The sequence below is a fragment of the Poecilia latipinna genome, unplaced genomic scaffold (genome assembly GCF_001443285.1).
Source record: "Poecilia latipinna isolate Pla-1442-1.1 unplaced genomic scaffold, P_latipinna-1.0 Scaffold277, whole genome shotgun sequence".
Taxonomy (NCBI): Eukaryota; Metazoa; Chordata; class Actinopteri; order Cyprinodontiformes; family Poeciliidae; genus Poecilia; species Poecilia latipinna.
In genome coordinates, this window is record NW_015112893.1 from 181,868 (window position 1) to 198,436 (window position 16,569).

Genomic DNA, 16,569 nt, shown 5'->3' on the forward strand with positions numbered 1-16,569 from the left:
GAGGGGGCTCTTGTGTGGGGAGGGAGGCAGGGCGTGAGACCCCCCCCCCCCCCCCTCCTAAATTAGGCTAATGCGCTAAAAAAAATCAATCAGGCTTGATGACTGACAAATATTCTTATGGGGACTTGATAAAAAGTTATATTTGAAGCGTAAGCGAGCGGGACGTTGAAGCAACCCCACCTCCTCTTCCTAAGGAGGAAAAAAGCTCTGTCTTAGTGTCTAAATGACGAGCTTTCCAGGATATAGCTTTGATGTGCCTGGGCATTGACCAACACGAGCTGATGGGTTTGGAAAGGTCAGTTTTTAAGCTCTGAGAAAAGACAAAAGGAGGCTTGGATTCATTTAACTCCTTTTTTTTTCCTGAAAATTTGGGAGCACATCACCTTTTGGTCGGGGAGACTAGTTTCAACAATCGCACTTGTCGGGTGCCTTGGTTGTGATTTGCGTCTTGGATCAAGAGGAAATATCCATTTGATTTGCGGGGTATAATCACTGTGAGACTTTAGCAGCACGCCGTCCGGACTAATGTGTGGATTACATACCACTTGTTTTTCATTTTTCTTTTTTAAAAATTAGGAACACAATGTCTTTGACAAGAAGACGACAACACGGAATTTTGTAAACGCGCCTGAGAATTGCGGAATTTTTCTATGCAGTTCTTTTTTGGGGAGGGTGAGAGAGTGAGAGACGGACCGTTAACCGACTCAAGCAAGACACATCTCCCAGATCTCTTCGTGGAAAAGTAAGTTTTTTTTTTTTTTTTTTTTTCGTTAAATATGCTCTGGGGTGTTCTATGCCTTCTTTACCATGTCTTGCTTCTTGCAACCGTCTTTAATGTTTCTAGAGCTGCAGGGATATGGGCTCGTTATTACCTGGGTTCTATACCCCATTCAGTGATGCTGCATTCTCAAAGTAAAAGATGTTTAATAACCTGCTCCTTCGACAAGATAGTAGAAAGATACGCACGTTCGCACAGGTCTGCTTTGGCGTCACCGCGCGCCCTTGACTTGAGTGAGCGAATGCGCGACAAATATATGTATTATTATTATTTTTTTTATTATTATCAAATGACAATAGTTTCCATCTATGATAATATGACGCCTGTTTGTTTGGAGCAACAATAAAGAGGACAAGTCAGGTTTTGCTTAGCGCAAATGTGACACCTGTCCTCCCCTCTGCAGGTATCAGTGCAGTCCATATACCTGTTTTTGCGCTCAACCTATTCAACAACTGAAAATCTGACATATTAGCACGTGTGCATCTGATCTTGAATAAAATTGACCTACATGGTTTAACATACAAGTAATATTACAGAAAAGCTGTTGATGAAACTGGAAATTCTTGCTCACTCCTGGATCTTTGAATAATCAAACCACAAGTCCACCCCCCCCCTGCCCCCCTCCACTTTTACTTAGTGTGGCTTACACAAAAGGCGCTTTTTCACTTCTCTGTGGTAGGCTGGGAGGGAGCTGTCCCTCTACGTGGTGCTGAAATTAAGAAGAAAAAAAAATCCACTGTCTTCATTCTGGTCCTTCCCAGATGGAGTAATATAGAGAGGTACGCTAGACGGCTTGCTAGAAGTCTGTTTTGAGCTCCACCGCAATATGCCACAAAGCAACAGTTACCACTTTGTGAATGTGTGTTTAAAGTTTGATGAAAACCAAAGAGCGTGAGATATTTCAAATTACAAGACATGCTTTTATAATAAGTCTCGTCTTCTAATCAAGACTGATATCCAGCGAAGTCAGTCGTGGGTTCTGCACCTCTGAGGCTTTTTCGTAAAAGTTCACAGGGACAGAAAAGTCACTAATATTGTGGGACTTGTTCTCCAAAAGCAGTAAGAGAACGTCATGATTTTTATTTTGCATGTTGCTGTGGCTGTACTTGAAATTTAGAGCTAGGAAAAAAGAAGAAAATAAATATCTATGTTTCTCCTTTTCTGACTTGACTAAGACATAGTCAAGTTAGAATTGACTAACTTGACTATATAAATTGTCATTTCTAACCTAAACATATGATTCTCGTATCATTTGAAGGTTTGAAGATTTTCAGAAAGGGCCACTGTTACAAATTAAATAATTGTTGCAATGCAGCTTGCTCTTTCCACTTTAACACTGATGCATTAAAAAAATGCTATGGATATAAAAATATAGGACTGTCCACAATGAGTGTAGTGTCTGTGTTTTTACCCGGATCCCCCTGAGGATAAAGTTTTCAATGAAGATGGGTGGTCACTCTTCAGTCAAAGAATACATATCATATATAACCTGTGAATGTGAGAAACATGGCATACATTTTTCACCTCACTGAAACAAGAAAAAAAAAAAAAAACTTTCTAATGATGGAGTGACATTACTTTTAAGAAACACATTTCAATGCCGATTTTATGTTTTTTTTGCCCTGTCATATGCTTTAGTATGATAAATCTCCCTATATATTCCCAGGATTGCAGTTGTATATTGGCAACTGGTGCGAAGTGATTCATGGAAATAATCAGAACGACTGTTCCTCCTCCCCATTCAACACTGCTCAAACCTTTTCCTTGCAATAGACATATTTATTTATTTATTTTAAGATATGGATGGTGCTTGCGGTTTCAGAATGCCATATGATTTAATAAGGGCATGGCAAGATAAATATTTCTAACCGACATAAACAAAAAAAAAAGCTTATTGGTTTTGAGCTAGTTTAAATTAGAGTCTGTTTATTTCACTGTGTCAAACCAAGAACAGCTGTATCCCCTGTGTGTCCCCATTAGCCCGTCTAAACAGTGGGGAATAGCCTTAGAGCAGGTGCAGCAAAGAGACCAAGTGGGACTTCCTGCTGCTCGCACAAAGCCAGTCTTCAACTAATAATGTAGTCACCAAAGACATCTGTTATGTGCCCTATTTCTTTTGCCATTGTTGTCTTGACTTATCTATTGAAAATCTTTCTGGGCAGCTATGTCAGAAAATAAATGAACTTGTCAGCTGGAAAAGGGCACAACTGCAATGAGGTGCCAGGGTCTTGTGAGGCGACAAGCTGTATACCCATGTTTCATTCCCAAAATCCCTTTGTCATCTTTTTCCACCCTTTTTCAGCCCGGGATTCACTTCAGATCAGGGCCAGGACTGTGTGCCATATAATAAACTGTTCATTTCTAAAATCGGATTAATCTCTGTAAAGCTCAGCTTAGGACACCATTAGCATTCATTTCTTTTGCTGCCGGAGACTTGTATCAATAATGGAGCTACCCGTACATTTTTCATCTTCTCTGGGTATAGACTATCTCAGGGGGTTTCATTCATTGGGAAAAAAGGGGAGCTGTTGAAGTGATCTCTTATCTTCGTCCTTGCCTTCTTTAATAGAGCTCTGTGATGTTGGAGGTCTAAAGTGGTAGGCCAGAGAAGACGTAGTCCTAATGAGGACCGGGAAATGAATTTTTATATGGAAATAATGCTTACAAAAATGGTTAAATTGAGAATTTTTGCCCATAATTTGAGGTTGATTTAGACGTGCAATTATTTCAAGCAATTCTTACAGGAATCTTTATATGTGCAATATCACAGTCACAAAAGAATATGTTTAATGCAAGTGATACTAAGGATGTCATGCACTAAAACTATGCTTAGCAATATTTTCTTTAGGATACCTGAACTTTCGTCATCCCTTCTGGCCATAACTTTTAGAGATCTTAATCATCAAGGTCAAAAACCTCAACCAGAGTAGTGGCATATAGCAGTGTAAAGAAAAAGCGTGATGAGAAAAATATGGGTAAATTATAATGGAATATTTTTAAAATATTCCATAATATCATGACAGTCCTCCTAATATCGTACAGCTGAAGGAGCACTAAATGGAGTTTGTTCAATAGTTCAGTTTTTTTTTTTTTATTTCACTGTTTAATACACATTTCCGCAATAACCCTCAGAGTACAGGTTATATGCTGGCGACTGAGACATTCATTCTATTGTTTGGTTGTGTTTATAAGGACTTTACGTTTCAGTTTTCTACCTAGCATTTTAATCCAATCTTGCAAAGTAGCTTCACAAAGCTAAATTAATTGTTTAAAAAATTTTTTGTCTTATAAAAACAGAGTGCCTTGCATAGGTATTTACAGCTCCCTGCCATCCATCCTTTATCTAACTCACTTATCCTTGCAGAATCATGTGTCGTGTGAGAACTGTAAATCAAAATGTGTTTTTTTCAGAATTTTATGACTAACATAAAATGCTGCATAAATGTTTAGTAGCAGAAAAATTATGAATAGTTTTGAAACTGTGTGGCATGCATTTGCAATCAGCTTCCCTAGGTCAGTACTTTTTTTTTTTTTTTCTCTCAAATTACTGCAGACATTTTTTCAGAGAATGCCTCTACCATTTTTGCACATCCGTCATCTGACAGTCACATTTGTCTCAAACTTAGTCTAATTAAATGGATAGCATCTATGAACAGCCATTTGCAAATCGTACCACAGATTCTCAATTGAATTTAGGTCAGGAGTTTGACTGAGCCATTGTAACACATGTTTATCCTTTGATCTAAGCCATTGTTCCATTGTACCTCTTTGATCGTGGTTGTTCTGTGGAAAACTAATCCGTCACCTCAGTTTCAAATATTTCACAGTCTGTAAAATGTTTTCTTACAGAATTGTGTTGTATTTAGCTCCTTCTATCAACGTTCTTCATCTTTTTTGTTCTTGCTGAAGACAAGGATTCTCAGAGCATGATATACCACCATGTTTTACCACGAGGATTGTGCTTGTATTGTAATACGCGGTTCTATTTTATTATTTTTTTTTTTCCAGGTATAGGCTTTTGCATGTATTCCACTATTTGAATTTTGGTTTCATCAAACCAGTGCGATAGTTGCTCAAATGATGGATAGGAAAGCACTCTGTGGGATGGTCAAATCTTGGGGCATTGTTTTATAATCTAACCCTTAAAATTCTCCACACCCTTATCCCTTATCTGTTTGGTATTTTCTATCGTTTTCATGTTAGTTCTTGTTGACTGGTGTGCTGAGGCCTTCACAGAACTGCATTATTTATACTGAGATTAAATTATATTACAAATATACTCAAAGCCTAACTAATTGACATTTAAAGACGAGACGTGTCCTTACATTGCGTCATGGAACAACACTGTAAAAGGGGCGGACACAAATATTTTATTTGCAAAGATTTTTTTTTGCAATAGTTTCAATTTTTTTACTTGATTCTGCACTAGTCTGTCTTTATCTATCCAGTAATATGTGACAGAGACAAAAGGAAACAGTCCAAAGGCTACAAATACTTTTGCTCAACAAGATGTGAGCGCTCTGCTTCTGACAGTCGCCTCTTTTGGATTTGTGACAAAAACAGCATCTATCACTTCAGGTGATTATCTGAATAGAACAGTCTGATCAAATTCAACAGTTTGTCTTTGTTTTGCCGATGTTGTAAACAACTGCATCCTCATGAAATCCTAACTCAGAAAAAAAAAATATATATATATATATATATATATATATATATATATATATATATATATTTTCCACTGTGATCAGTCAGTTGAGCATGAGACTCTTAGATCTTTCGAAAACATAATTTGCCACACCAACCAAACAGGAGTTGGTTGGTGAAATAAACAATCAGACACAGATTGTATTCCTCAGTAGATCTGATCATTAGTCATGCTCTCCAGCATATCCGTCTAAATGTTCTGTCCGGGGGAAAGAACAGCTTAGCTGGGGAACGGCCGCGGCACATTCCACCAGTCGATGGGTTAATCAATTGGTGCTCCAACTCAGCCCATCCATCTCAAGGAATAATCTGGAAGACATCATAAAAGTGCCATTCTATCTTTCAAAAGACCAGGGAGCATTTTCTCATGTCGCTTATTAGGGGAACAGGAGTGCATTAAATGAAATATGGATAAGAGTGTTTAGTGTGGCAACACTCTGAGGCATTCGTTCGCATTCGTTTTATTCTTAATATGCAGCCCAAAAATATTTTCCTATGACTCAGATCCTAAAAGGAATCCCTTCAAATCCATCACTACCCCCCCGTTTCCTTGCTTCCTTCGTCAGAATCAGCTAAGAGCACTGACCTGAATTCAGGATGCATCATTACTCACCACTTGCTTTACATCACCCACCTTCCGTCAGCGATGGTGTCTTATCAGCTTAGTTATTTGTACCTAGATCTCTTTTTCTCTACCTCACTAAAGTGTCACATGTCATCGAAAAGAGAGTGACAGCAACTGAGATGGGATTGATGTAATGGTAGTGATAACAGCTTGCTTAACTGCAGAACAAATACGCAACCTCCCGACATCTCTCTCTACACTTTTCTCTCTGGGATACACACATACACATCAACAATAACTCGTGTGCTTGGAGAAGTCAGTCTCCCTGCCTTTTGGGCATGTGGGCAGAGTCGTTTTAAAGTGATACTGACCTTGGCTAACATGTTAATTCATGCTGCTAAATTAAGTGGTAAATGAGGTGGAAAAGGGTAGAAGGCAGAGCTATCTCTGACTTGCTCAGTTTAGTTTTTATTTGATGTGCATCATTGATCTGTAGATACTTGTTCCTGAGTAAAGGAAGTAGAAGATAATGAAGAACCTTAGAACAAGAAAGTCGGGTACAAGGCCTTTCCTATGAAGTCTTTTCAGGCACATTCTGTTGACAGAGGATTTTTGGGAAGTCATGAGTGCTCTGTGTTCTGCAGTATGAACAGTCCAAGTTAAAACTATTTGAACTAGAGAGACACCCTCCAAACAGGCTTCTAGCTGTTGCATAGCAACAGAGCTATGATTGGTGCTTCCCTAGGCATCTTATGAGCTGCTAGCTAAAATAGAAGTTGACGATGGACACCAGCCTTCAATGAAGAAACTTATTTCAGGAGGCCATTTTAAAACTATACACGCATCCACTGACCGATTATTGGCTATTCTACAGCTAAAGCAAACAAAATAGTTTGAAAAGTTCTAGACTTTCTTGTAGTATTGATGGAATTATATATATATGGAAAAAAAAACATTTATTGCATTTCAGCTGTAATCATAGTATATTTTTGCTATATTGAATAAAAAGAGCTTTACTGTGGAAAAAGATAGTTGACCTGTGAGAGCAGATAGGTTTCTTGCCTGAGGAAAAGCAGCACTTTTATCTAACAAATTGCAGTTATTATTTGCCGGGTTTATTGCAAAGATGTTGCATCTCTCTCGTAGAGAAAGTGAGGGTAATTAGGTGCTTTCTTTTATATTTTCTTTTTACTTTTTATTTGGGTTTTATTTGTTTTTAAGAAAACATCCAATAAATCTTAGGGCAAGCTAGCAATTTTGCTAGTTCCCTTTTTTTTTGGTGAAAATTATTAAGATATTTTCTTTCAATTGAATGACAGGAATTTCTCTAACATTTGCCAATTAAAAAAAAAAAACATTTACATTTACATCAGGTAGATATTGTTTAACATATCATGCATGGCATAAGTATGGAAGGTGTCATATCCCAAAGACAATTTGAATAGTGTTTTATTCAGATTTTACATCAGAGACTAACACAAAATCATGATTGTAAAGTCAAAGGAAGAGTATTTTCTGAAAGAGGCTTTATTTATTTTAAATAGCATCAGAAAAGTATCTATATTTGATTTATTTTACTTTGATAGCCCCAAATAAAATTCTGGGAACCAAAATTGGTAAAAAAACAAAAAAAAAAAAACAACATTTGTGGGGTATACATAAGACTTAAAAAAACCAACAATGTCTTAGTCTCTGCAGTTATTTTTTAATGAAATAATTTTTTTTACTTGGAAACTACATTTTGTTTTTACTGAAGTTACCTTTGAGATTAAAATTTGTTTGATCTAAAACATGTACTGTACTGTGCAAATACTTTTTCATAGCACTGTAAATATCCTTTGCCAAAGCACATTAAATGTTATTTGGGGGGCTTTAGTGAGTTGTAATCACAATATGAGGTCTTGTCATGCTGTGACTGAAAGTGGCTGATCATTCGCTACTAAACAGAAACTCGTATTAACATGGTTTCTCTATTAAACTTTAGAGGAGCTAAATAGTTTTAACACCGTCACAGTAATTACAGGGATGCAATGCCAGGTTTGAAGTCTACCATTATACTGCTTAAGAGAAGAGATTTCGACCATAACGTGTTGAGTTTTAAACCCAAGAATGATTTTTTTTTTTAATCATAGTGCAAAAAATGTACATGTATACATTGGAGAGATCACATCCTCCTTCGCAGCAGCGTAATGCAGACCCAGGGATGCAGAAAGACTGTCTGCTATCTGGACATGTGGGTCAATCTTTGCCGTCTGTCTCCCAGATATGCTTTTTAACTCCTCAGGGCAGTTACACTGGCAATCAGATGGCTGTGCAGCTCAGCTTCACAGCAGGAGTCTGGTCATCAGTCAAAGACCCACAATGCTACACAGCACGTTCAATCTGCGTCTAACAGTCGCATGCTTGCAATAGTGTCGGGCTGTGTGAACAAAGCTTTGATAAAGATGAAGACAAAAAGCTTTGCGTCCATTACAACTCTCTTGTAATTTCAAAAAGCCTGTCATACCTTGTTTCTTCCGTTTTTTTCTATCGTTTTCATCCAAGATTAAAGTCTCAGCTTTATTTTTCTACAACTTTTCGTATTTATCTCTCCACTAACTCTTTTTGTTTGTCTCTGACCGTAATGTTTTGCTCATGAGGGCACCTGAATGTAGGCAACGTGCTCTACTATGTTTCTGATGTCACAAGGATTGTTTTACACTTGGTTTAATCTAAATTGTCCCGACATAGTCCGCTGAGGAACAGCCCTGTTTTCCTGCTCAGGTCGGGACCTTATGCCAGGAGCTGTCAGGCTTCCCCCAGAACCGCATGTTAGAGAAAGAAAATACTTGAAAAAAAATAAAATAAAATTCAGAGCACATAATGCCTGATAAGGAAGATTCATAAAAAATAATTCTCAACAGATGCAACCCCATCAAAGGAAAACCCATTCCAGCTGCAGTTTGTTTGTATGCAGCACAGAGGGTGAGAAAAACAAAAAACAAAATATATACTGGCAGATGTTCACCACCAAATCTCAAACGAAGTCGTTCAAGGAACTTTACCTAAGCAACAGAAAGAAGGACAGAGCAGGTCATATAAATATTAATGTGCAAATTAAACTTCATATATTCCTGAAAGTGTTTGTGATCAATGAGCTTTAATCTTTCTGTCACACAGCAATATTTTTCACTGATGAAAACAGAAAACTGTGGTGATGAATCTAAGTCGTGAAGAAAAGCTGTAGAGGTAGCTAATAATTCCTGGTGAAGTGTGTGTATGCATGTGTGTGCGTGCGTGTGTGTGTGTGTGTGTGTGTGTGTGTGTGTATGGGTGTGCACGGCAGTGTGTAGCCAAATGAGTAGCCTCCTGCAACCAGTGCCAGACTTCTCGGCATTTAGCACCAGTCCGTCTGTCACTGAAGGAAGAAGACAAAAAAAGAAGAAAACCACATTCTGGTCCTCATCACATTACATTTAATTTTTGTTAGTGAACTAATCAAATTTGAAATATGTGCATATAAGTACTAAACTGGAAAGGCTCCATTATGTCAGATGTATGCAAAAAAAAACTTTCTTTTTCAATATCATTAAATTAAAATCCACTCCTACTTCTCTTGAATTAAAGAGATTATTTTATAAACCCTATAAATGAATATCTGACTAAATATCTATGAATACACATTTCTTGCCTCGAAAGCAGCTGAGGAGTATGTTGGGAAATGTGTGCTTTTCAAATGTATGTTTATTAATGTTCCTGAATTTGTGATATTTTCAAAGAGTCTTTGATCCATCCATTTTTATATATACTTGCTTAATCTTTGCCGTCGCAGGAATGCTAGTGGCTTTTTCCAGTGGTCAATATGGGACAGGTGGGGTTGCCAGTTCATCACAGGGCAATAAAGAGACGGAATAAACAACCATGCTGGGCTGTAATTTAGAGAGGCCAAATAGCCTAACATGAAATTATGAAATATTTACACTTAGGGAGAAAGAAAATGGCTAAACCACTAACAATAACTCACCACAATATAAAACTGTGTGTCTCATATAACTGTTCCTTACATCTTCCTCCTCCGACTTCACTTCCATCATACTACCCAGAGATAACCCAGTCATGTACAAGGAAAGCGTGAAAACAGAAAGGCTTGGACAGGTTGGAAGTCCAGGACTTTCTTGCTGCGAGGCAGCGGTGTGACAACTGCAACTTGCAACCCCAGACTCTTTTAATGAAGTGAAATATTGTAACTATTTTCCTGAGAAAATATTTCGAAATAGATTTCTAGATACAAGACACAGTCCCACATTAGCATTTACGACTGGAAGGCGAAGAGTTGCAGGGATTAAACAGGGTCAACTCACATCGACCCCTTCCAAATGATGGAGATGATGGTTTACCTCCTCCTACTTCATTGTTAATGGGTTTGCAAGTGTTTACAAGCCAAAAGTCGGTGAGAGTTTGCTTGCTTTAGTGACTCCTTGATTAGGAAGACTGCACAGGGGGGAAATAAGTTATTCCCAAAATCTAAATACATATAGAAACCCATTAGCTGCTTTTTATTTTTGTAGGTTTTTGCTACTAAGCTGCATTTGAAGTTGAATCTCTAATACTGATCCAACCTTTACTAACAGTAGACATTTAAGCAATATTAAATTCCTATATGTTTCTAAATGTCCATCTTTAAGCCTCATTAACTGGTTGCAACCTCCCTGTCTACCATGTTTCTGTGATGAGTCCTTCATGTTCCCTATGTGAGACTGTTTGATTCCTCCCTGCTCCAGACTCTGTCTCAGTGATATAGTGATTATGTATAGTAACAGGAACGTTCCAGGCTCTGTGTTGACTGCTAATTGGGCTCCAGAGTAACGACTGTGTCATATTAATGACCCAGATCCAGCTCATTGTAATATTCATGGGGTGTGTGGATTGCCTTTTCTCTCTGGGGTTGCATGGAACAGAGGTTTATGATTGTGTAAGTGTTTGTGTGTAAATGACAGAGTTGATGTGTTTGCTTTTGTGGGCATTGGGAACAAAATACTGATCTCAGTGCAGAGGCCCTGATCCATTTCTCCTTTTGTGTCACTAGAAAAAAGGACTTTGCAGCCTTCACTGCCCACTGCCTGTGTGGATTTCTCCATTTTCTAACTGCCATTGCAATGGAAAGGTGAATGTGGATTTAAATCTGTTTAGTAGCTTAATTCACAGTCTTTGTGAAGAATTATGCTAACAAAGTGACATGTAAGCCATGGAACCAGGTGGGCTATAGTGAATCATTTGCTCTATAAGCAGATCCAGAATGAACAGACTTTTTTTTTTTTTTCCAGAAGATAACAAACCCTTAGAGACATGTGCAGCTTTTTATAGGGCACTACAGGCAGGTTAAAAGGTTCCTTTGTGCTTTGATTAAACAGGTGGGACTGCAGTCACTGGGATGCAGTCCTTCACCTGCCCCTCTCACAAGAACTGCCTGTATTTGCATAATACTCATCCGAGCACAAAAGACATGGTTTATTCTGTTTTCACTGGCTTTAAATCTGGGTTTATTTTAATACAAGAAATTAAATGCCAAACATTATATGGCATTGTTTATTTTTATGATGGCGATTTTCTTTTATGCCCCTTTTGAACCTGAATTAGGTCATAAGACTTTGAGGTTTGCCTTGCTGCTATAATGTGAAAACTACTTGGCGAAGGGAACAGAAAGGAAACAACCTGTTCCTGTGTTGGTCTGGACAAGACGACAAGTGGAGCTGACCGATTAGAAAGCAGGGATGGGAATCTTTTGCTTTCTCATTAGTGGATTCAACTTTGATTCAAAATTTATTTTTGGTTCAAAACGATCGTCCATAGTGACTTCTGCTTCAGTCTGTAGGTGTTCAAAGGATCCTCACGGTGTACTCCAGCATTGCTCTTTGGTGTCTTTTTGACATTTGTAAAGCATTAAATATTACATGCTTAGATGGAATTGTTGCAATTTCCATGACACATTAGTGTCAACTTTGATTGACAAGTTTTTGCTTTAGTTTTTGCAAGTTTTTGTTTTACTCTTTTAGTGAAGCTGTGGCACAGCTGTCACTGAAAAACTTAAGGCTCTCCCGTCTTCATCTGGAGAGAGCCGTGTCAATTTCTTTCCAGAAGTTTTTAGGAATTTAAAAGTCTTTGTAGATATTCAGTGAAGAATGGTACAAATGCACAAAATTCTTCATCTCATCAGATAATTTCTCCTTGGAAGAATTTATGTTGCCTGTGGATACGATAAACAGATGGACTAGTTGAACAACAACATTGCACTACAGCACATTTCTGCTAAAAAAAAAAAAAAAAACACAGCCACAAAGTTCTGACAAATCACACAAAACTATGTACTTATCTCTAACTTTGCTCCACTGTAGCTTGGATTTCTGGTATTCCCAAAGTTCTCAATCTTCATTTTGTAAATCTTGTGTGACAAACATTAAGAGAAATGCACTCCATGTGATGATCCTGGAGGTCCAAAGGATCATTGATCTGTTCAAGCGGAGAAGCTCATGCCAAGCTTGGTCTTCCTGCAAATTTGGGAAAAACAATTAAATGAGTCCAAATGTTTGCCCTCAAGGAAGGCTGTGTGATTCAAATCTCTCTCCTCTTCATTTTTAGTTTCCTCTTTGTTTCGGTGCTTTCTGCACACCCATAAGTTTCAGCAGCAGCTGCATGGTGGCATCAGGATGCCCCACATAGCTACAAATTGGAAGGCGACAGACAGTTAATTTGCTTTATTTTTTATTGTTTTCAAAACAACTTTGGGACACTTTATTTTGATTCTGAATTGTAGTAAATGAGAGTTTCGATTCTTATGTAAATTGGCTTTTTTTGGGACACTCCTATTGACAGGACAAGTTATTTTGAGAAAGAAAACAAAATAAGTGTCATATCCTTATTATGAGGAGGGAACTTCACTTTCCAAAGAGAATACTAGAGTTCACGAAAGACTAATCTCCTCTGAATTTGAATTGTTGTAGTTTTATGTGTGCATGTGTTCACTTTTAAATAATGAACCCAAATTCCAGAGCTGTATCTCCTTGTCCAGACTGAAATGATCCCTAAAAATAGGGGTAGTGTGAGTGGAGGTTGTCTTCTGTCTTTCAAAGACAAATGGGATTTTAATGAAGAGCATAGGAGCTTTAACAGAGTCTCTGGCAAAAGATCCAGCACAGATAAGGCATTCATTATAAGCAGTTAAGAATGGCAGCTATCAATCTGTAAATGAGTAGTATAAGTCACATAAATTACACCGCGAGCCTTGGAAGCACACCCATAAATGTCAAAAATACAAATTGCCTTCAGTAGATAGAATGCAGACAGGGGCTGTATGTAGGGTTCTGTTAACTCTAAAAAGGCAAGAATGCACCTAGCTTTTATATAACATGACAATAGAAGATTTCACCATTGTTAGTGGAAAAAAAAAAGACTTTGCAAACTTAAGGGAGATGTGGTGTATTCAGACATTGGCTAAATAAAAGGGGGAATAAAAAGCAGTTCTCTGTTCTGCCATGTCTATATCCATTTGTTGCAGCATCAAAGGATTTACATCATCGTGATTGCAGAGATTATGGAATGGGCTGCAATTCAAACTAATTGATGGAGCTAAGCTGTAATATGTCAGAAAGTACTGTATGCATGCATGTACTTTATGTTAAAATGAGGAAGTTCACCATCATTCTTAAAGTTATGCCAAAGCACTTTAACGTAGGGTAGAAATTATTGCAGACTCTCTACAAAAGGTTGCTTTGCTGATGACTCGTTTTAGTACCTGAAAGTTGTTTGCAAGTAGACCATAAAATAATGAAATGGCAAAGAGTCGAAATGACAAGCTTCTCTTTATCCCGGGTGTTGCTGTAGAGTTGTAACACTTTCTGTTTCTTACTTTGATTGTCACAGTTCTTAGCACTCACAAATGCGAAAAATGCTAACAATAAGCATCCCGTACAGCCACTTAAAATACAATTTGCAAAAGCTATGGGAGATTTGGTTGTGATATCGGAACTGACTTAGACGTTTTAGAGTTTTTGAAATACAGACATTATTTTATATGCAAAGCCCTCAGTTAAATGTATAGCATATAAAAAGTATTTCAAATGTAAATACCAGCTTATTCCTACCAGGCATTATGGTTTACAGTGAAAATGCTTCATTGTGGCTGTTCTTGTTGTCCTTGAGACATTTCTTTTATGTGGGGAGAGAAAGAACTAACACGCACAAAAGAAACCCGTTTGTTTTAGGTGAAAACAAAACAAAATAAATTAAAAAAGACAAAGTTGGATCACAATGTAGTTATTAAACTTTTGATTGATTTTCTTTTTTGTATTGATTGCAAAGATTAACTTGCTTCACATTAGCTTAGTGGCCTACACCAAGATTATTACTGGGTTTCAATGTTTGCATGTTTTTCTTGTGTTTATATGCATTTTCGATGGCTACTCTAGTTCTTTCTTACAGTCCGAAAACATGCATGTTTGGTTAATTGGTCACTCTAAGGTATCTTTAGGTTTGAGTGTGTGTGTATGCATATTTTTTATCTCTATATTGCCCTTTGATAAGACTCTCAACATGTCAAGGGTGTACTCTGTACCGTGTTAAGAAATTGCAGGAATAGACACAATTACTGACTTATTTATTTTCTGACACACCAAAGTTAGACTTTTTTCTGGAAATATTATTGATCCTCTTTAATTATTGTCTGAGGACTTTTTTTTCTGATTTGCATCATTACAAAAATTTGCTTTCATTTCTTTAACACATTGGAAGTGAATTCCTTCCCCAGTCAAATCTTTCAAGCTCTGCATCGTCTCAGCCCTCTGTTAACCCCAAGGGGCTGAATCTTCCGCTCCTTTCTACATTGGCCGGTGACTTATGTGCCTTGAATCAAGCAGCTATTCCATGGAAGCAACAATACACTTACTGATTTCAGTTTTACTGTTCTGTCTATAATGAGAAAGCTAAAGGTGGCTGGCCACTGGGACATTGCTCAAACAAGGCAGGCTCAGGGCAAGCAAAGCTCCTCCAGAAAGCCAGAACATCAGTGCTATTGTTAGCACATAGCAGGAGATTAGCACTGATGGCTGTACGCAAGCTTGCAGGCTTGGCTGGTGTTCTGTGTCAGATGATAACCAAGCCCACCCCTGCTGCCACGGCCACCATGTCGAAATTAGTCAGAATAGCTGCAAACAAGACTTCTCGTAGCCCTATAATCAATTCATCTACAAAAAATTGGATCAGTCAAATTCATCCTACAATCATTTAACCGAGTCATTCGTTAGCATCAGATAATTTACGTTTTTTGTTCCGTCAATTTCTGAAGGTGAGAGGTTTGTAGCGGATGTAGCAATCTGCAGTTGTGTGATAAACTGATAAAAATTCCATATACATTATGAAAAGGACAAATACACAATAAAGAGCAAATTAAAATGCTCCCTGTGTTCCCCACAGTGGAGAGAAGCAGCAATATACCCGCTTAAGCGTTGCATGAGAACTGTTGCTGGCAAGAATACTCTGGCTGCAAATTACATGTTGTCTGCGCCTTTCATTTTCACTGTGTAACTATTTCTGAACCACAGACAATGTACCCACATCCCTAGACACACGCAAACACATAATTTTCCAGTGCCTCTAACTGATTATAGTCCATGATTAATTAGCAGACAGATTGCTAAACGGTGTTGAACATGGTTTGATGTGCAGAGGTAAAGAGTATACCCTCCATGGAATTCAATAATGTCCTCCGTGCCCAGATCCTTCCCTCACTCTTTCCTTCCTTCTCATCCTTCTCTTCCATCCAGTCCTTCCTTCCTTTCTATATAAAGCTCTTCTAGGTTAATCATTCCTAGAGGACGACAGCTCTGTAGTGATGCAAAAAAGTGCCACACAGCTGTGCGGAGCAGGGTTCTTGTACAACCACTTTCAATGATTACAGACCCTTAAGGGATAAATCCATATCTTACTGTCACAGGACTACGCACCCTAGTCCAGATGATGAGTTTTATTCCGATTCTGGGCTTTGTTTCAACCCCGCTGAACCAAATCACTTGACCTTTTTCCATCATTTATCCTTGTATTTGCTTGTCCTTTCACTTTGGCACCACATGAGGCTTTTCTAATCTTGATCCTATTATACGGAATTCCTTCACCTCTCTTCTTTCTCGCTTATGGATCCAGTGGGAGGCGAGTATTTTAATTCGCCTGTTTGCATATGGGAGAAGTGTCCAGCACTGATGGATGACTCCCGCTCTTGCAGTCTCACAGTAGCTCGGGGTTTACAATAGAACTGGCTTTTGAAACTCTCACAGGTACACATCTTTGAATACAGAGAAATAAATAAATAAAAAGAAAACCCACTCACATGTACTGCGCACTAAGTACATTCAATATACTGACATGCTACTCCCTTATTGCAACTAGAAATGTGGAGTCAAACACCCTTGTAATTGATTCTACGTCAAAATAATCAATCATGCACATAAAGCATGCATTATTCACCAAGTGTCTACAAATGTAAGACATAAATGAA

The 16,569-nt window shown here is 38.0% G+C and overlaps 1 protein-coding gene across 2 annotated transcripts in view; it reads left to right on the plus strand.

Moving 5' to 3' along the window:
* LOC106948178 (leucine-rich repeat-containing protein 4C-like) overlaps positions 1-16,569 on the plus strand; it is a 141,571-nt gene that overhangs the window by 85,507 nt on the left and 39,495 nt on the right. The window contains exon 1 of one of the 2 annotated variants that reach the window (XM_015033715.1): positions 49-742. The exons of the other annotated variant lie outside the window; for it this stretch is intronic. The gene's annotated coding sequence lies outside the window, so the exon portion shown is untranslated. Of the gene's footprint in view, positions 1-48; positions 743-16,569 lie in introns of those variants that run through there. 2 annotated transcript variants of the gene reach the window in all.